Here is a 19,335-nt window from a genome sequence, read left to right on the forward strand (position 1 = left end):
CTTCAGTTCTGAATACTTTAGCTATATGTCTCCTACAAGGACATTTTCCTATATAACCATTTCCTATAAAACCTTTATCACATCAATGAAAATTAACAATTATTCACTACTATTATTTAATGTCCAGACAATATTTACATTTCTCCAGTTGTCCAGTTTTGTCCAAAATACCTTTTGTAAATAGTTTGTTTTTGAACAAGTATCCTATGAAAGATTGCCCATTGCAGTTGTGCTTTAACTTTCTTTGGCTTCTTTTAATCTAAAGCTTTTAATCTAATTCATTTTTCCCAATAATAACTGTCTTTTTAAACAAATTTAAGATACCAAGCAGTTGTCATGAAGAATGCCCTAATGCTGGATTGTCTGATTTTATTTATTTTGTACCTCTAGATTTTGTATTTCCTATCAGCTGCAAGTTACCAGAGGCTTGAGGAGTTCAGGTTAAACATTGGATAAGGATACTTCAAAGGTCATACTGTGTAGTTAATATTGTATCACATTAGGAGGCATTTAATATCAGATTTGTCCCACTATTGGTGATGCTGTAAGCCAGCAGTGTCCAATCTTTTGGCTTCCCTGGGCCACACTGGAAGAAAAAGAATTGTCTTTGGCTATACATAAAATACACTAACACTATTGGTAACTGATAAGCTACAAAACAAAACAAAAACTCAAGAAAATCTCATAATGTTTTAAGAAAGCTTACAAATTTGTGTTGGGCTGCATGCAAAGCTGTCCTGAGCTGCATGTGGCCTGTGAGCTGCATGTGGTCTGTGGGCAGCAGGTTGGACAACCTTGCTGTAAACCAAAAATAAAATTCTAAATTCCCCCCAACTATCTGAATGGACTTTCTCGTAGGCTAGGGCACTCTAAAATTTAAATTTAACCTGAAAGACTACTTCAGGCCATGATGGGAAGTGGGGGTTGGACATGCCTCTTTATACCTCTGTGATGTTAACATCAACACAGACCTTAAGTCTGATAAGAAACATTTACATTCTCTTCTCTCTGAAGGAGAGAGAACAGAATGCTTTTCTGTTCTCACCTGAAGGCTTCCTCTGAGCAATAAGAACTTTGGTCTCCACAATTCTTTAACTTAACCCAGACATTTCTTTTCTATTGGTTCCAGGTCTTTAGATAAGCTCAACCAAGTGTCAACCAGAAAATTTTTAAATTTGCCTATAACCTGGAACCTCCCCCCGCCTACACCCCTGGCTCCGCCCCTGCTTCAAGTTGTCCTTTCTGAACTGAACCAATGTATTTCTTAAATGTATTTGATTGAAGTCTCATATTTCCCTAAAATATATAAAACCAACCTGTACCCCGACCACCCTGAGCACATGTTCTCAGGATCTCCTAAGGACTGTGTCGTGGGCCATGATCACTCATATTTGGCTCAGAATAAATCTCTTCAAATATTTTACAAAGTTTGACTCTTCAGTGACAATGCTATTTGATCATTTGATTATTGACAGACAGTTCTTTCTATGGTAAAGTTACAGTTTTCCCTTTGCAATTAGGAAGTAATTTATAGGGTAATATTTGGCATCATGCCAAACAATCTTTCATCTACATTTTTGCCAGTAGTAGGAATGGAACCATCTCTCAATAAATACATTTTTTTTATTAATTAAGCACTGTTTCACAAAACTTTTCTACATTTTTAGGTGAAATAATTCGAACATTTCCCTGGTGTTCCTTCTCCCTAACCCATCTATTTCAAGGTAAGCAGGACTATACAGACCTACGCTCCAAAGTCTAAGGAAGCTGAGAGGCTGAAGAAAGAGGCTGACACATTAATGTTTCTCAAAAAGAAACATTTAATGGAGACTTAAAAACAGAAGCCCTGTTTGCATTTCATGTGGCAGTGAGACAAGATGGTGGATCCCGGTGCCATTACCCCTCAGACCCAGGGCTTATATACCATAGGGAAAGGGTGACTCAGAAGGGACATGTAGGGCAATTGAAATACAATAACATCAAAGTTGTCTTTACCTAAGGGGAGGATTTACAGTAAGTACATGCTCTTACACAAGAAACAATAGAGAGAGGGGAAATCTTAGAAGCCTTCCCAGAACAGGGGAAGTCCACATGGTGGATTAGCATCCTAGATGGAGTTGCTTTGTCCTCCACATTCCGCTAATTCATGTGTAGAATCTCACGCACCCTTCCCTTTTGCAATGGTCTCAGAGCCTTTGAAATCCCACTGTGCCTTATTGGTTTCTCATTGCCAACATACTCCTTGGTATTTCAAACAAGGGAGATTCACAGGCTTTGTTGAATTTCTCTAGTCTTCAGAATACTATGACTTTGGTTTTCTTGGAAGAAGTAAAACAACAAAAGATACAGAGCATCAATAATTTGAATAGTAGAAATACAATCCACACAAGGATTACAATCAGAAGAGAATTTGTATTCCAGAACAAAAACAAAAGGAGCCTATTCAAGTAAGGAGCCAACTAAAAGCATCATGAAGAAAATTAAAACCAAGTTCCTTTTTAGAGACTTCTTGTAGCCAGGAAATAATTCAGGATTTAGTCCAAATTGTAGGCAAATTATAAAAACTCAAAAACAATGGTCAGGGCTAGAATCTAAGATTTTTTTTTTTCTCCAGTTTTCTTATTTCTACCGAGGATAAATTATACTAGGACCAATTTATTTGCAAAATAACTTGGTCTCATTATATTGGCCTGGTTATTTGAATAAATTGTAGCAGGAATAGTGATCAGCCATACAGGGTTCTTTTAAGTTGGCTTTGCTAGAACTATCAGAAGTTTTCATTCCAGTGTTTTAAAGCCTGAACACCAGAAGCCAAGCCAAGGATTCACCATTAGACTGCATTTATAATACCTGTACAAATTTCTCTCTTCTTGAGGTCTCAAAATATCTTGAGATTTCTGATCCTGTTAGAAAGTGACATTCATTACTTACCATGGGTCAGGAAACTTTTTAGGGAACCAGTCTTTCCATAGGCTTTTTATTGTCTCTATACAGACAACTTCAATTCCCCAAGCAGATTGATCATGTCTGAAAATAGGCCATTCCAGTCAAAGACTTGGTAAAATAATGTGTCTCCAATTGTGTCCTATTACAAAAGAAAACATTCATATTGAACATATGTACATAACTATATTGCCATAAAATAACACAAATAGTTTTCAAATTTGGGAGAACTCATATACAGAGAAGGACAAATTTTGCTTACAAAAATACACTTAATTATTATAAGTTATAAAGAGCTCAAAAGAAAAAAGTTTTCTTGACTCTTCTTCAATCAGAGTAATGCCTTCCAAACAGGATGTTGCCTGATGACCTTGGAACTGCCATCCACAAGCCAAGCAACTCTTAGGTTAGAGCTGTTTGTCAGGTACTATGGTATCCAGCAACTCCTCACCAGTTCCAGGATCAGTCCTAGGGGAGAAAGAGTCTCGCTGCTCATGAGTATATCCTCTTTGCACTCCTCAGGTAGCAAGATCCATTCCCATTTTATTGTGTAACTCTTCTGGGCACTGCTATCCCTGTTAGAGTGTTTCTCTGACATCATTCCAGACAGCATGTGTATTTTAGGTGTCAAGATCTTTTTATGTCCTCCAGTCATAGGGGTAGGTTCTGTTAATGTCCCATTCCAAGGCAGTAAATGCCCCTCAAGTAGAAATTCTGTAGTCCACAGTCCCAGTAGTGGTTGTTGGGAGGTGCTTACAGGCCTTTGCCATGACCCCTAGTAAACACTCCACAAAGGGCTATCAAGTGGAGGTTTCATCCCTACCAGCAGTCCATTTCTACTCTACTCTCTGAGGGCTTGAGCAATTTACTGGCTCCCATTTAGCATGTCCAGCTAATATTGCTTAAAGGGCAGATTTACGTGCCTTCTAGTTTGCAGTACTAAGTAGGAGAAACATGCTCCAGTAGGATACAATGTCTGTTTTCATGAAACATTTAAGTAAAGGTGTCACAACTTTATGTAAAGTTTATTTATAAACTTTTCAACTTTCATAATCCTATCAATCTTTACATTTTTGTGTTCTAACCCCAAAAACTTTTCTTCTCCACCCAAGATCATTTCGTGAAAAAGCCTCTGGTGAAAAACACTTTGGGTTCCCAGTAGGGAATTGAGCCAAGGAACTTTGTATATCTTCATTAACCACCTCAACATTACCTCAGGCAATTGTTGGTCAGCTTTCTCTTTTACTATTTCTCCAATCGGGCAAATACAGAAAATTGGCCCTTTAATGTTGAGGGACCAGCAGGGGCTCCCTTTGGTTCACCCAACTTTTGGTAGCATTGTATTAAGACCTTTGTTTTAACCCCATCAATTTCCATTTTATTCATTCCATTTCTTAATAACCATTTGAAGATTCCCACCTTGCTGGGATGAGTCCTATGACTTTAATTTTTCTCTAAGTTTCACCCCCATCAATATATATATTTTTAAATTCACCTTATTTTTTTAAAAAAAACTATTTTAGGTTCAGAGGTACACGTGCAGGTTTATTATATAGGTAAACTGCATGTCTCGGGTTTGGTGCACAGATTATTTTGTCGCCCAGATAATAAGTGTAGTACCCAATAGGTAGTTTTTTGATCTCTCTCTTCCTACCCTCCACCCTCAAGTAGCCCCAGTGTCTGTTGTTTCCTTCTTTGTGTCCATGTGTACTCTCAATGTTCAGATCCTACTTATGAGTGAGAACTTCTGATATTTTTTTTCTTTTCTTTTCTTTTTTTTTTTTTGAGACAGGGTCTCACTCTCTCTCCCAGACTGGAGTGCAGTGGCCCGATCCTGGCTCACTGCAACCTCCGTCTCCCAAATTCAAGCGATTCTCATGCCTTAGCCTATGGAGTAGCTGGGATTATAGGCATGAGCCACAGCACTGGGCCAATATTTTTTTTCTGTTCCTGTGTAAATGCACTTAGAATAATGACCTCGAGTGCCATCTATGTTGCTGCAAATGACGTGATCTTATTTCTTTTCATGGCTGTAGAGTATTCCATGGTATATATGTACCATATTTTATTTTTCTTTAGAGATGGAGTCTCCCTCTGTTGCCCAGGCTGGAGTTCAGTGGCACGATCTTGGCTCACTGCAACTTCTGCCTCCCGGGTTCAAGCAATTCTCCTGCCTCAGCCTCCCGAGTAGCTGGGACTGCAGGCACATGCCGCCACACCCAGCTAATTTTTTTTGTATTTTAGTAGAAATGGGGTTTCACCATGTTGCCCAGGCTGGTCTTGAACTCTTGAGCTCAGGCAATCTGCCCACCTTGGCCTCCCAAAGTGCTAGGATTACAGGCGTGAGCCAGCATGCCCGGCCACCATATTTTCTTTATCCAGTCTACCGTTGATGGGTATTTAGGTTGATTCCATGTCTTTTCTGTTGTGAATAATGCTGTGATGAACATACACGTGCATGTGTCTTTATGGTAGAATGATGTATATTCCTCTGGGTACGTACCCAGTAATGGGATTTCTGGTAATTCTGTGTTGAGTTCTTTGAGAAATTGCCACATTGCTTTCCACAGTGGCTGAACTAATTTACATTGCCATCAGCAGTGTATAAGCATTCCCTTTTCTTTTTGTTTTTCCTTTTTTTTGAGATAGAGTGTCACTCTGTCACTCAGGCTGGAGTGCAGCGGCTTGATCATGGCTCACTTCAGCCTCAACCTCCCCAGCCCAAACCATCTTCCTTCCTCAGCATCCCAAGTGGCTGGGACTACAGGCACAGGGCACCGTGCCTGGCTAATTTTTTGTAGAAGTGGGATCTCTTTATGTTGCCCAGGCTGGTCTCTAACTCTGGGGCTCAAGCCATCCTCCACCTTGGTCTCCCAAAGTAGTGTGATTACAGGTGTGAACCAATGTGCCAGGCCAGTGTTCCCTTTTCTCCACAACCTCACCAGCATCTGTTATTTTTCGGCTTTTTAATGGTAGAGATTCTGACTGGTGTGAGATGGTATCTCATTGTGGTTTTGATTTGCATTTCTCTATTGATTACGGATGATGAGCATGAGTATTTTTTCATATGCTTGTTGGCCACGTGTATCTCTTCTTTTCAAAAGTATCTGTTCATGTCTTTTGCTTACTTTTTAATGGAATTGTTTGCTTTTTGCTTGTTAATTTATTTAAGTTCCTTATAGATTCTAGATATTGACCTTTGTTGCAAATATTTTATATTTATATTAGACCTGTGTTTGCAAATATTTTCTACCATTCTGTAGGTTGTCTGCTTACTTTGTTGATAGTTTATTTTGCTATGCAGAAGCTCATTACTTTAATTAGGTCCCATTTGTCAATTTTCATTTTTGTTGCAATTGTTTTTGTCATCTTTGTCATGAAATCTTTTCCAGGGCTTGTGTCCAGAATGGTATTTCCTAGGTTATCTTCCAGAGTTTTTATAGTTTTAGCTTTTACATTTATGGCTTTATTCCATCCTGAGTTAATTTTTGTATATGATATAAGGAAGGCATCCAGTTTTAATTTTCTGCATGTGGGTAGCCAGTTACCTCAACACCATTTATTGAATAGGGAGTCTTATCCCCATTGCTTGTTTTTGTTGACTTTGTTGAAGATCAGATGGTTGTAGGTATGCAGCTTTAGTTCTGGGCTCTCTATTCTGTTCCATTGGTCTTTATGTCTGTTTTTGTACCGGTACTATGCCGTTTTGGTTACTGTAGCCTTGTAGTATAGTTTGAATTTGGGTAGCGTGATGTCTGTAGCTTTGTTCTTTTTGCTTAGGGTTGCCCTGGCTATTTGGGCTCCTTTTTGGTTCACATACATTTTAAAATAGTGTTTTTTTTAAACTCTGTGAATAATGTCATTGGTAGTTTGACAGGAATAGCATTGAATCTGTAAATTGCTTTGGGAAGTATAGTCATTCTAACAATATTGATTCTTCCTATCCATGAGCATGGAATGTTTTTCTGTTTTTCTGTGTTGTGTCTGATTTCTTTGAGCAGTGTTTTGTAATTCTCGTAGAGATCTTCCACCTCCCTGGTTAGCTGTATTTCTAGGTATTTTGTTCTTTTTGTGCCTGTTGTGAATGGGACTGCATTCTTGATTTGGCTCTCAGCTTGAACATTGTTGGTGTATAGAAATGCTACTGATTTTTTCTGGATGCAGTGGCTCATGCCTGTAATCCCAGCGCTTTGGGATGCTGAGGTGAGTGAATCACCTGAGGTCAGGAGTTTGAGACCAGCCTGGCCAACAGGGTGAAACCTCATCTCTACTAAAAATACAAAAATTAGCTGGGTGTGGTGGCACATGCCTGTAATCCCAGCTACTCAGGAGGCTGAGGCAGGAGAATTGCTTGAACCCAGGAGGCAGAGGTTGCAGTGAGCTGAGATTGCACCACTGCATTCCAGCCTGGGTGACAGAGTGAGACTCCATCTTAAAAAAAAAATGCTACTGATTTTTGTACATTGAAATTTTGCTGAAGTGGTTTATCAGACTTAGGAGCTTTTGGGCAGAGACTGGGGTTTTATAGGTATAGAATTACATTGTCTGCAAGCAGAGATGTTGCTGACTTGCAACATCTTGACTTCCTCTCTTTCTACTTGGGTGTCTTTTATTTCTTTCCCTTGCCTGATTGCTCTGGCTAGGAATTTCAGTACTGTGTTGAATAGGAGTGGTAAGACTGGGCATCCTTGTCTCTTCAGTATGATGTTGGCTGTGGGTTTGTCATAAGTGAATCTTACTGTTTTGAGCCATCACTTCAGTACCTAGTTAGTTGAGGGTTTTTAACATGATGGAATGTTGACTTTTATCAAGACTTTTCTGCATCTACTGAGATGATCATGTGGTTTTTATCTTTAGTTCCATTTATGTGATGAATCACATTTACTGATTTGCATATGTTGAACCAACCTTTTATCCCAGGGATAAAGCCTACTTGATCCTGTCGGATTAGCTTTTTGATGTGCTACTGGATTTGGTTTACTAATATTTTGTTGAGGATTTTTGCATATATGTTCATCAAGGTTGAGAACACTGTCTCACACCTATAATCTCAGCACTTTGGGAGGCCAAGGCAGGAGGCTCGAGCCCAGGAGTTTGAGACCAACCTGGATAACATAATGAGATCCCATCTCTACAAAAAGTAAAAAATTTCCTTGGTATGGTGGCACACACCTGTACATGCAGCTACCTGAGAAGCTAAGGCAGGAAGATTGCTTGAGCCCGGGAGGTTAAGGTTGCATTCCCTATTTAATAAATGGTGCTGGGAAAACTGGCTAGCCATATGGAGAAAGCTAAAACTGGATCCCTTCCTTACACTTTATACAAAAATCAATTCAAGATGGATTAAAGACTTAAACTTTAGACCTAAAACCATAAAAACCCTAGAAGAAAACCTAGGCATTACCATTCAGGACATAGGCATGGGCAAGGACTTCATGTCTAAAACACCAAAAGCAATGGCAACAAAAGCCAAAATTGACAAATGGGATCTAATTAAACTCAAGAGTTTCTGCACAGCAAAAGAAACTACCATCAGAGTGAACAGGCAACCTACAAAATGAGAGAAAATTTTCGCAACCTACTCATCTGACAAAGGGCTAATATCCGGAATCTACAATGAACTCAAACAAATTTACAAGAAAAAAACAAACAGCCCCATCAAAAGTGGGCGAAGGACATGAACAGACACTTCTCAAAAGAAGGCATTTATGCAGCCAAAAAACACATGAAAAAATGCTCAGCATCATGACCATCAGAGAAACGCACATCAAAACCACAATGAGATACCATCTCACACCAGTTAGAATGGCAATCATTAAAAAGGCAGGAAACAACAGGTGCTGGAGAGGATGTGGAGAAATAGGAACACTTTTACACTGTTGGTGGGACTGTAAACTAGTTCAACCCTTGTGGAAGTCAGTGTGGTGATTCCTCAGGGATCTAGAACTAGAAATACCATTTGACCCAGTCATCCCATTACTGGGTATATACCCAAAGGACTATAAATCATGCTGCTATAAAGACACATGCACACATATGTTTATTGCGGCATTATTCACAATAGCAAAGACTTGGAACCAAGCCAAATGTCCAACAATGATAGACTGGATTAAGAAAATGTGGCACATATACACCATGGAATACTATGCAGCCATAAAAAATGATGAGTTCATGTCCTTTGTAGGGACATGGATGAAATTGGAAATCATCATTCTCAGTAAACTATCGCAAGAACAAAAAACCAAAAACCACATATTCTCACTCATAGGTGGGAATTCAACAATGAGAACACATGGACACAAGAAGGGGAACATCACACTCTGGGGACTGTTGTGGGGTGGCGGGAGGGGGGAGGGATAGCACTGGGAGATATACCTAATGCTAGATGATGAGTTAGTGGGTGCAGCGCACCAGCATGGCACATGTATACATATGTAGCTAACTTGCACATTGCGCACGTGTACCCTAAAACCTAAAGTATAATAATAATAAATAAATTAATTAATTAAAAAAAAAGAAAAAAAAAAAGGTTGCATTGAGCTGTGTTTGTGCCACCACACTTCAGCTTGGGCAACAAAATGTCGGATCTCAGTGACATTTTCCCCAGACCTAGGGCTTATATACCATAAGGAAAGTGTGACTCAGAGAGACATACAGGACAATTTAAATATAATAACATCAAGGTCATTTTGACCTAAGGGCAGGACTTACTTTAATTATGTGTCCTTACACAAGGGACAATAGATACAATATAAATCTTAGAGGTGTTCTCAGAAATAGGGTGAATCAGAAGTCATCATTGCAGAGTAGCACCCAAGATAAAGTTGCTTTGGCCTCCACTGCTTCTCTCCCTAACCCATGGTCATATGATACAATTGATAGGCCATCTTTAGTTCTCCAGGTTAGTGGTTCTTAACCTGCAGTTCCTGAATGAACTTAAAATGGATCTGAGAACCCTTTGGAGTTAAATACAAAATCTTATATGTAGTCATATATTCCTGAAGAGAAGACCTGCATGCAGAAAGGAAAGTAAGAGTATATCAGTTTAGATGCCCATAGATTGGTAGACATGATGGAGGAAATAGTTGGAGACTTTCTTCTGATTGTTCCTATTTCTCAATGAAATAGGAAATAAGGTCATTAGCAGAGAATGAGGAAATGTTGGAAGTTTGAGTGAAGAGTGTAAAATTATTATGTCAATATAGACTGTCTCCTATTTCTTTACACTTGAGAAGTAAGGATGTGAGGGGTGAATAAAAATACAGAGGTAATAGGTTCAATACATTGGCATGCCTAGTGAGTTTGAAAAGTTAATGGAACTGGAAGATTGGAGAGAATGAGCTGAAATGATAGAGGGTAGTGGTTAGGTGGAACAGGAGCAGTTATAGTAAAGACAAGGTCTAGGTTATCATTGTAGAGTGAGCTTTTGAAGTATATAACAGGATTATTGTAGGAAGGGAAGCCAGAGAACACAGAGGCCATGTTGTTGGAGGGATCATCTTTGTGAATATTGAAATTATTAAGAATTATGACAGAGTTTGAGAGAAGGTGATTTTGAACCAAGTGCAAAACTCTTGGTAGCATTCATATTTTTTCTCCCTCAGACACATAGAAAAAAAAGATGATTGAATTGTAATTATAAAGCTAATTTTTTTTTAAACAACAGCATTTTTTGGTACCTGATTTTTTTTCTTTTCCATGTTTTTTTTTTTTTTCCTCAAATGCTTTTTCTGTCTTCTGTAGCAGTAGTAATAGAACTGGGCACATTACATTATGATTTTATAAAAAGTTATTTCATAGGAAAGTAATTTATGATTATACCACTGCCAAGCCTCTGGTGTTACTTAAGCCTTTGTCAGCTCTGCCAGTGAAAAGCCAGTTTCACATTCATTGACACTTCTATTTATAGAGCAAAAGTCATGCTTAAAAATTGTTGATCCTACTTCAGGCACTAGATGTAGCTATTTGGCTTAGATCCCAGGAACTAATCCTTAGTGAGGTTTTCTTTCTTAAAGACTTCTTTCTTTTACATTTGAAAGATTAATCTGTATATTCATTTTTAGGTGGCCCTTAGGAGGTATGTCACCTTGGAACCACAGATAGACCTTCTTAACTTTGTAGACTCAGAAATATGAAATTATCAGTTTTCCCAAATAAGATCAGATAGTAAACTCAGATTCTAATTTGGACCATAATAGGTGAAGGAGCTGAGATTTCCCAAAGGGTAAAACCAGTCTTTACCATGTAGTGTACATTCTTCCAGCCAGAAAACAGAGAGAAACAAGTTAGGAGCAAGAGTAGGATTTCCTGGGTCTTGGGAACCAATAGAAGGACAAAGAGAATGCTTATATGGTCAGATCAGACACACTGTGCTCAGTAAATGCCACCTTCACATGCCAAAATCCTTTGAGAGCCAAAGAATAGAGCATAATCCAGAACTAGAGTGAGAGGACTACACCTGGAGGATTTGAAAAGAAACTGGAAATATCTGAGACCAAACAGCAATTTTAATAGAACTCTTGTGTTGGCCAGAGTCAGAGTAACATGGTCATATAAGGAAATGCTTGAGAGACAAAGTAGCAAAGATAAGAAGTCATACTTGCTCATTTATGCTTGCCAACATGATTTCACAAAGTCTCTGATTCTGAGAAAGAGGGGTGCTTCGAGGACAAACAAGATAGAGCACATCACCATACCCTCACATCTCTTGCCTGAGTCACTATATTCCTTGAAAGATAAATGACCCTTGTCCTTGACTTTTCCTGCACATAAGATAACATCTGATGGAATGAATGATTATGCTTCTGTAATCTAAAATCAGATGTACTACTGTACCCAAACTTTGGTATGATTTTTCACATACTAAACTTCTGCTACCTGTTTATTAGCCGTGAGCTGAAATATTGTGCTGAAGCAGTCTGACAGAACAGCTCCCATGCTGTGGTCTATGGTCTACAGTCCTCAGTAAGACTTCTGAATAAAACTATTTTTTAAAAGTTTGATTTATCTTTTTCTTCAGTTGATATGACCAACAAGAGGCCCACAGGCTATGTGTAGGTCACTTGGTTGATGACATAATTTCAGCATAAAGTGAGTCTACTAGAGATGTCAAGCAGTGGCTATTGTCTTTATATCTGTCTGCTTCTATGGGAATTTGCCCTGTGTAGCTCTTGTGCTCCCCAAGCAGCTGTGTTCTGAACTATGAGTGACCTTGCTGCCTCTGGCCTATGGCTGTTTGGGCCAAGGGATAGGCAATCTGACCTAACAGAAGTCAATTCATGACCCAGTCAGGATTTTACCAATAGCCTGGCACAAAATGATGAATTTAGCCAATCAGATTGGCTGTCTTGGGAATTTAAGTCATAGAAGCAGAGGTATTGGTTGTGGGCAACTGAAAGTTCACCAATAGAGAGCTCATGATTGTCATAAAGTTATAGAGAAACAGAAACTATGAGCACTGGAAGCCAATGGGTAGAGAGAAAATGAGTAAAGAAAAATAAAATTACCAGGAGAGACAGGAAAATAAAAACTTCACATCTTCAAATAGAGATGATTATATTAATTGTTTCTAAGACCTGTTGTCTGGTTTCAGTTGTCACTAGACCGTATTATACTTTGGCACTTTGTTCTTCGAGTAGCATAAAAGTCTAGCCGTAACTTCATAGTAAAACCTCTTAAAATAGCTGAGCAGATCTTTGTTCCTTGCAACTGTAAGAACCAAGGAACCATTTCCCTTTTTCTAGGAAGCTATGCTAATCAAGCTAAATTGTGCCTAGTTACAAAGATTCTGTGCTTTGTTACTCATCTGTCTCTATGCTTTTTAGCTTTTATTTAACTGCTTATTTTTTCCTTTTTTTTTCTTTTTTTTTTTTTTTTTTTTTTTAGGTAGGGTCTCTCTCTGTTACCCAGGTTGGAGTGCAGAAGTGGGATCACAGCTCACTGCAACCTTGACCTCCTGGGCTCAAGTGATTCTCTCACCTCAGCCTCCCAAGTAGCTGGGACTATGGGCGCATGCCACCACTTCTGGCTAATTTTTTAATTTTTAAAGTTTTTGTAGAGATGAGGTCTCACCATGTTGCCCAGGCTCATCTCAAACTCCTGGGTTCAAGCAGTCCTCCTGCCTCAGACTCCCAAAGTGCTGGGATTACAGGCATGAGCTACAGTACCTGGCCAACAGCTCTCTTAAGGTATAACTGATGTACAATTAACTCTACATATTTAAATTGTACAACTTGAATGAGTTTTGATATATGTATACCATATACCAAACCATCACCACAATTGAGATGACAAGTATTTCCATCACCCCAGAATGTCCTCATGCCTCTTTGTTATCCTTCCTTCATTCCTGTTCCCAGGCATCCACTGATCTGCTTCTGTCACTGTAGATGAATTTGCATTTTCTAGAATTTTATATAAATGGAATCATACAGTATGTATCTTTTTTGGCTTACTTATTTACCATAATTTTAAGATTCATTCATGTTTAGAGTATCACTAATTGTTCCTTTTCTGCTGAGTAGCATTTTGTTGGATATACCAGAATTCATTGATGGATATTTAGGTTGTTTCTAGTTTATGAGTATTAAAAATAAAGCTTCTATACACATTTGTGTACAAGAACAGGAATTAGTGTGGTAGAAAACAAACAACAGAGTCAACAAAATTAAAAACTGATTTTTGGAAAAAAAACTAAAAATAGGTGTGCCTCTAGCAAGACTGGTAAAGAAAAGATACAATGTTTAAACAGTTTTAGAATTTATAGGAGGAATAGCTACAGATTTAGGAGAGATTTTTAAAAATCACAAGGGTGCTATGAAAAGTTTTGTTAATAAATTTAGAAACAAACAAAACATACTTTTCCGTAACTGTAGAAATTACTATAATTACATCAAGAAGAAAGAAAAAACCTGAATAAGACATTACTTATAATAATAATAAGCCGCTATCATACTTCAAAGACTTGAGCTTCAGATAATTAAAAATTCTTGGCGATGTGAGTATTTTGAACCAGGATCAGTCTGTAATAAGATTTCATAATAATGATTTAATAATATTTCATAATAATAAGTATCAATATGTAATAATACCTCCTTCCTATAGGTCTAGTTGTTGTGTTTTTCTACATATATGCTTTTCAAAAAATTAAAATAGATTCCTAAGTATTTGAAATCTCAGCATTTACTCTTAATCTGATGTTGAACTGGAAGAATCAGTTTATACTGAGGGACTTGTGTACATTTGGTTATAGGCTAAAGGCAGCCGTGTATTTGGTTATAGGTTAAAGAGTCATGGAGTGGAACCAGGAAAGTTTCAACCAGGAGAATCACGTCAAAACTCTGAGATTAAGATCATAAGTGGTTGAGTTATTGGGAGGTCAAAATCATGGCACAGCAACAACTCATCAGTATCCGGGATTAACAAAGGCAAGATTAACATAGCCAAAATAGCTAACAACAAGGAGGAGAGTGGGACAGGAACAATGGCAAAATTGCCTCAACAGGTTTAAACTGACTTATTTTTAAAATAAGGTTGATTCATAAGATTATAAGTATGGGCTAATTATTTTAAAACCCCACAAATTAAGATAAATACAAAAATAAATGATGTTAATATTTGGTATATAGCTTGTATAATTTATTGCATAGAATACAGACATTTATTTATAATCTTATTTTTACAAGGTTGAAGTTTTTTTCTGGAGGAAAGGTTGAGTTTTATTATATGTGTAATTTTATATTTGTCTTTTGAAAATATAATAATCATGAACATTTCCTCCATAAAGATATAATTGCCATCGTTTTTAATGTTTTCACAAACTATATACTAAATATCAGAATTTAGTTTTCCAATTTCCTATTGTTGAATATATAGACTAATATTTTTACTTTTTTAAGCAGTGGTGAAATAACCATCATTGAACTTGATTCACTGTGTACTTATCCAGTTATTTCTTTGGCAAATAATCCTGAAATTCACATACTTCCTGGGTCAAAGACAATAAACTTTTTTTTTTTTGAGACGGAGTCTTGCTCTGTCACACAGGCTGGAGTGCAGTGGCGCCATCTTGGCTCACTGCAACCTCCGCCTCATGGGTTCAAGCGATTCTTCTGTCTCAGCCTCCTGATTAGCTGGGATAACAGGCGCATGCCACCATGGCTGGCTATTTTTTTTTTTTGTATCTTCAGTAGAGATGGGGTTTCCCCATGTTGGCCAGGCTGGTCTCAAACTTCAGACCTCAGGTATCTGCCCACCTTGGCCTCCCAAAGTGCTGAGATTACAGGTGTGAGCCACTGCACCCAGCCGAGAATAAACATTTTTAAGGATTTTGATGTAATCTCTAGAAATATTTTACCAGTTAACATTCCCACTAGCCTTGTCAAATAAAATTATAATATTGAGAGCAATAATACATTTAGTAATATTTATTAAATAATTACTATGTGCCAACTACATGTCAAATACCATACAAGTTACCTAATTTAATCAATAGCAACTTCTTCTCAACTTTCCTTATTTTTTTCATCTTTGACAAGTTAATAGATGAAAATTTGTAACTTATTTTAATTTGCATGTTTTGATTAATAGTCATGTTGGACTTTTACTGTATTAATCAATTTATCCAAATTTGATATTTTTCCCTGGAATACTATCTTTCTTTTGATTTTTCTGTTTTGTTCTCCAGGTCATATATTTGGAAACCCTTTACAAGGAATACTTTTGAGGTTTCAAAACAATGGCAAGAGGTTAGGGTTTTCATAGAAATTATAGAAAATAAGATTATCAAGTAAAGCAGAATACCTTTTATTTGTGGGGGATTCATCGGAGTAGTGGGAAATACTATAGGGAAAGGACACAAACCTTCTGAAAGGTCAGAAGTTTCTGCAGAGCCCTTGGGGGAGAATAGCTGAAGGCAGCTGTTCTATAACCTGGAGGCAGAGGGCAAGGAGTAGGTACAAGGAAGTGTGGGGGAATTTATCTTAAACAGGCTGTGTACTTATGTTGACCAGGAACTGACCTTTGATCATCAGCACATGAAGTTCTCAGAAAGGGGAAAAATAAACCTTAATTACCTACAGGTTGTGTTGACTCCAGGTTTTTGGCATTGTGCCTGCACTGAATAAAAGCAAGCAGCACCAGCTTCTTGAGGCTGCCCTCTGACCACTAGAGCCAGGAGGTCACCTAGCTGCTCTTAAACTGCATACCTGTGTCTGAGTACTTATTTCATCTGTCAGCCAGGGTCTGTGGGACAGACCTGGCATTTATTAATTTGTTGTTAACTAGATTTTAAATAGTTCCATTATTATATACATATTATTCTTTACATATACATATTAAAATATGGTCAATTTTCTGTTACCATATCATGTGAAAAAGACTAAACAGATTTTCATCAAAATTTGAAAGTATATCTGGAATGGTCTTCCTCAACATACAGACTAGGTAGCAAGCATGAAGTTTCTTTAATGGGTCTTAGAAGGTATCTTAAAGATACAATCAGTCATCCTTCAGTAAAGCTGCAATTGAGAGAGAGTGACAGGCTTATAGAATTACCAATCATGAGAAATACTTCACATGTGTTAGCTGCTGTGGATGCTACAGTAGCAGTTGGTAAGCAAAAGAAACAGGAAAATGTATCAATCCAAAAGGAAAAAAAGAAAAATGAATTGGTAAACAGGACACATGGGATAATATGACAGAAATCAGATAAACATCACTCATCACAAAATTGTCTTCTAGGCAGAAATAAAGATGTTCTTTGAAACTAATGAGAACAAAGACACAACATACCAGAATCTCTGGGACACATTCAAAGCAGTGTGTAGAGGGAAATTTATAGCACTAAATGCCCACAGGAGAAAGCAGAAAAGATCTAACATTGACACCCTAACATCACAATTAAAAGAACTAGAGAAGCAAGAGCAAACGCAGTCAAAAGCTAGCAGAAGGCAAGAAATAACTAAGATCACAGCGGAACTGAAGGAGATAGAGACCCAAAAAACCCTTCAAATAAATCAATGAATCCAGGAGCTGGTTTTTAGAAAACATCAACAAAATTGATAGACCGCTAGCAAGACTAATGAAGAAAAGAGGGAAGAATCAAATAGATGCAATAAAAAAAGATGAAGTGGATATCACCACCGATCCCACAGAAATACAAATTACCATCAGAGAATACTATAAACACCTCTACACAAATAAACTAGAAAATCTAGAAGAAATGGATAAATTCCTCGACACATACACTCTCCCAAGACTAAACCAGGAAGAATTTGAATCTCTGAATAGACCAGTAACAGGCTCTGAAATTGAGGCAATAATTAATAGCTTACCAACCAAAAACAGTCCAGGAACAGATGGATTCACAGCCGAATTCTACCAGAGGTACAAGGAGCTGGTACCATTCTTTCTGAAACTATTCCAATCAATAGAAAAAGAGGGAATCCTCCCTAACTCATTTTATGAGGCCAGCATCATCCTGATACCAAAGCCTGGCAGAGACACAACCAAAAAAGAGAATTTTAGACTAATACCCTTGATGAACATTGATGCAAAAATCCTCAATAAAATACTGGCAAACCAAATCCAGCAACACATCAAAAAGCTTATCCACCATGATCAAGTGGGCTTCATCCCTGGGATGCAAGGCTGGTTCAACATATGAAAATCAATAAACGTAATCCAGCATATAAACAGAACCAAAGACAGAAACCACATGATTATCTTTTTCAGAGGTGAACTTTTGTTAAACAAGTCATTCAATAGTATGACAAAGGCACTGAAACTATACTTATAGGTGAATTGTTTCTCTGAATGATCCCTTGTTTATTATTTATATCTTTTGTTTATTAATTTATTACACCTCTGTATGTATATTTTTTAATATACATAAATGCACATATGGTTAAATGACAAATTTAAAACTCTTGACTGTAGCTTCAAAATACGCTTGCCTTATTAATACATAAAACAATGCATATGCTAAATTTCTTTTACTATCTTAGTAAAATTTTACCAGTTCCCTTGATAGACAAATGGATAAAACATGCCCATTATTTTGCATATTTCTCGCTTTGTAATGAATATATCATTATTTTATTTACATCTTTTAACAAAAGCAACTAACTAGTGAATGCGCACAGTCACAGAACAATTAGGATGTAGATAACTGAGAACTGTCTATCACAGACAAGTGTTTTAGCCCTGAATGAACTCCAGTGAAGGTTGCTAATGGTCTGTGAACATGCTTCTATATCTTTTCTATATTTTATAAAGTAGGAAAAATGACCATGTATACTAACATGACTGTTTTAGTCTGTTCTTATGCTGCTAATAAAGACATATCTAAGACTGGGTAATTTATAAAGAAAAGAGGTTTAATGAACTCACAGTTCCACATGGCTGGGGAGGCCTCACAATCATGGTGGAAGGCAAAGGAAAAGCAAAACCATGTCTTACATGGCCGCAGGCCAGGGAGCATGTGCAGGGGAACTGCCTTTTTATAAAATTATCGGATCTTGTGAGACTTATTTACTATCCTGAGAACAGCATGGGAAAAACCTGCCCCCATTATTCAATTACCTCTCACTGGGCCCTTCCTATGACACATGGTGATTATGGGAGCTATAATTCAAGATGAGATTTCAGTGGGGACACAGCCAAACCAACGACCTTAAGGTATTTACACATCTTTTTTCTATCATGTTAACTAATGGACAATCTAGAATGTAAATGAATAAGATATATACATATATATAATTAAATGATATTTGCTTGTTTTTATATTCTATATTTATGAATTTAGTTCTACTTAGAAAATATCCAGACAACCAAAGACTATTTTAATGAAATTAATTAGTTTAACAATAGTCTGGGGTCTTGAAGTCAGCCAGAGATTTTGGAAATTGTTTGAGGTTGACATGAAAGAGACACAATCCTTATTGATCTTAAAATAGTTCATCAGACAAATATGATATTTAAAATTCGATATAGGTAGTATAAGTAAAGTTACTAGGTCTATATGATTTATGGTATTATCTGAAGCTCACAAGAGCAAATCTTTCAAAAGATGGTTGAACGATAATTTTATACTTTTTAACAGTTAATGGAAGTAAAAATCAGTATAGGAAATCTAGCAAATCAGAATTAATTAGGTTTCTCATGAGAAAATAATATGCTAACATTTTTCACACTGTGATAAAATCAGGGGAAAACATATAGCTATTTTTAAAGTCAAATTACAAAACCAATTTAATTTGTCCAGTGATTCACCTTGATAGGGAATATAACCTAAACTTATTTGTTTACAATTTTTTCTGTATTTACCAAATATTAAAACTTTCCAATTTTTGTTTAAAAGTACTGTTCTCTTAGAATTCTCCCCTACCCCCA

General features: G+C 37.2%; 1 long non-coding RNA gene across 1 annotated transcript; it reads right to left on the reverse strand.

The window, feature by feature from the left end:
- Positions 1-1,831: 1,831 nt before the first annotated feature.
- On the reverse strand, positions 1,832-18,417 carry LOC129040272 (uncharacterized). The gene is made up of 3 exons (XR_008503584.1): positions 18,334-18,417; positions 2,932-3,085; positions 1,832-2,318 (listed from the first exon to the last, which is right to left on the reverse strand). It is a non-coding gene; the product is annotated as an uncharacterized LOC129040272 (long non-coding RNA).
- Between the last annotated feature and the right edge of the window lie 918 nt (positions 18,418-19,335).

The sequence above is a fragment of the Pongo pygmaeus genome, chromosome 1, assembly GCF_028885625.2.
Source record: "Pongo pygmaeus isolate AG05252 chromosome 1, NHGRI_mPonPyg2-v2.0_pri, whole genome shotgun sequence".
Taxonomy (NCBI): Eukaryota; Metazoa; Chordata; class Mammalia; order Primates; family Hominidae; genus Pongo; species Pongo pygmaeus.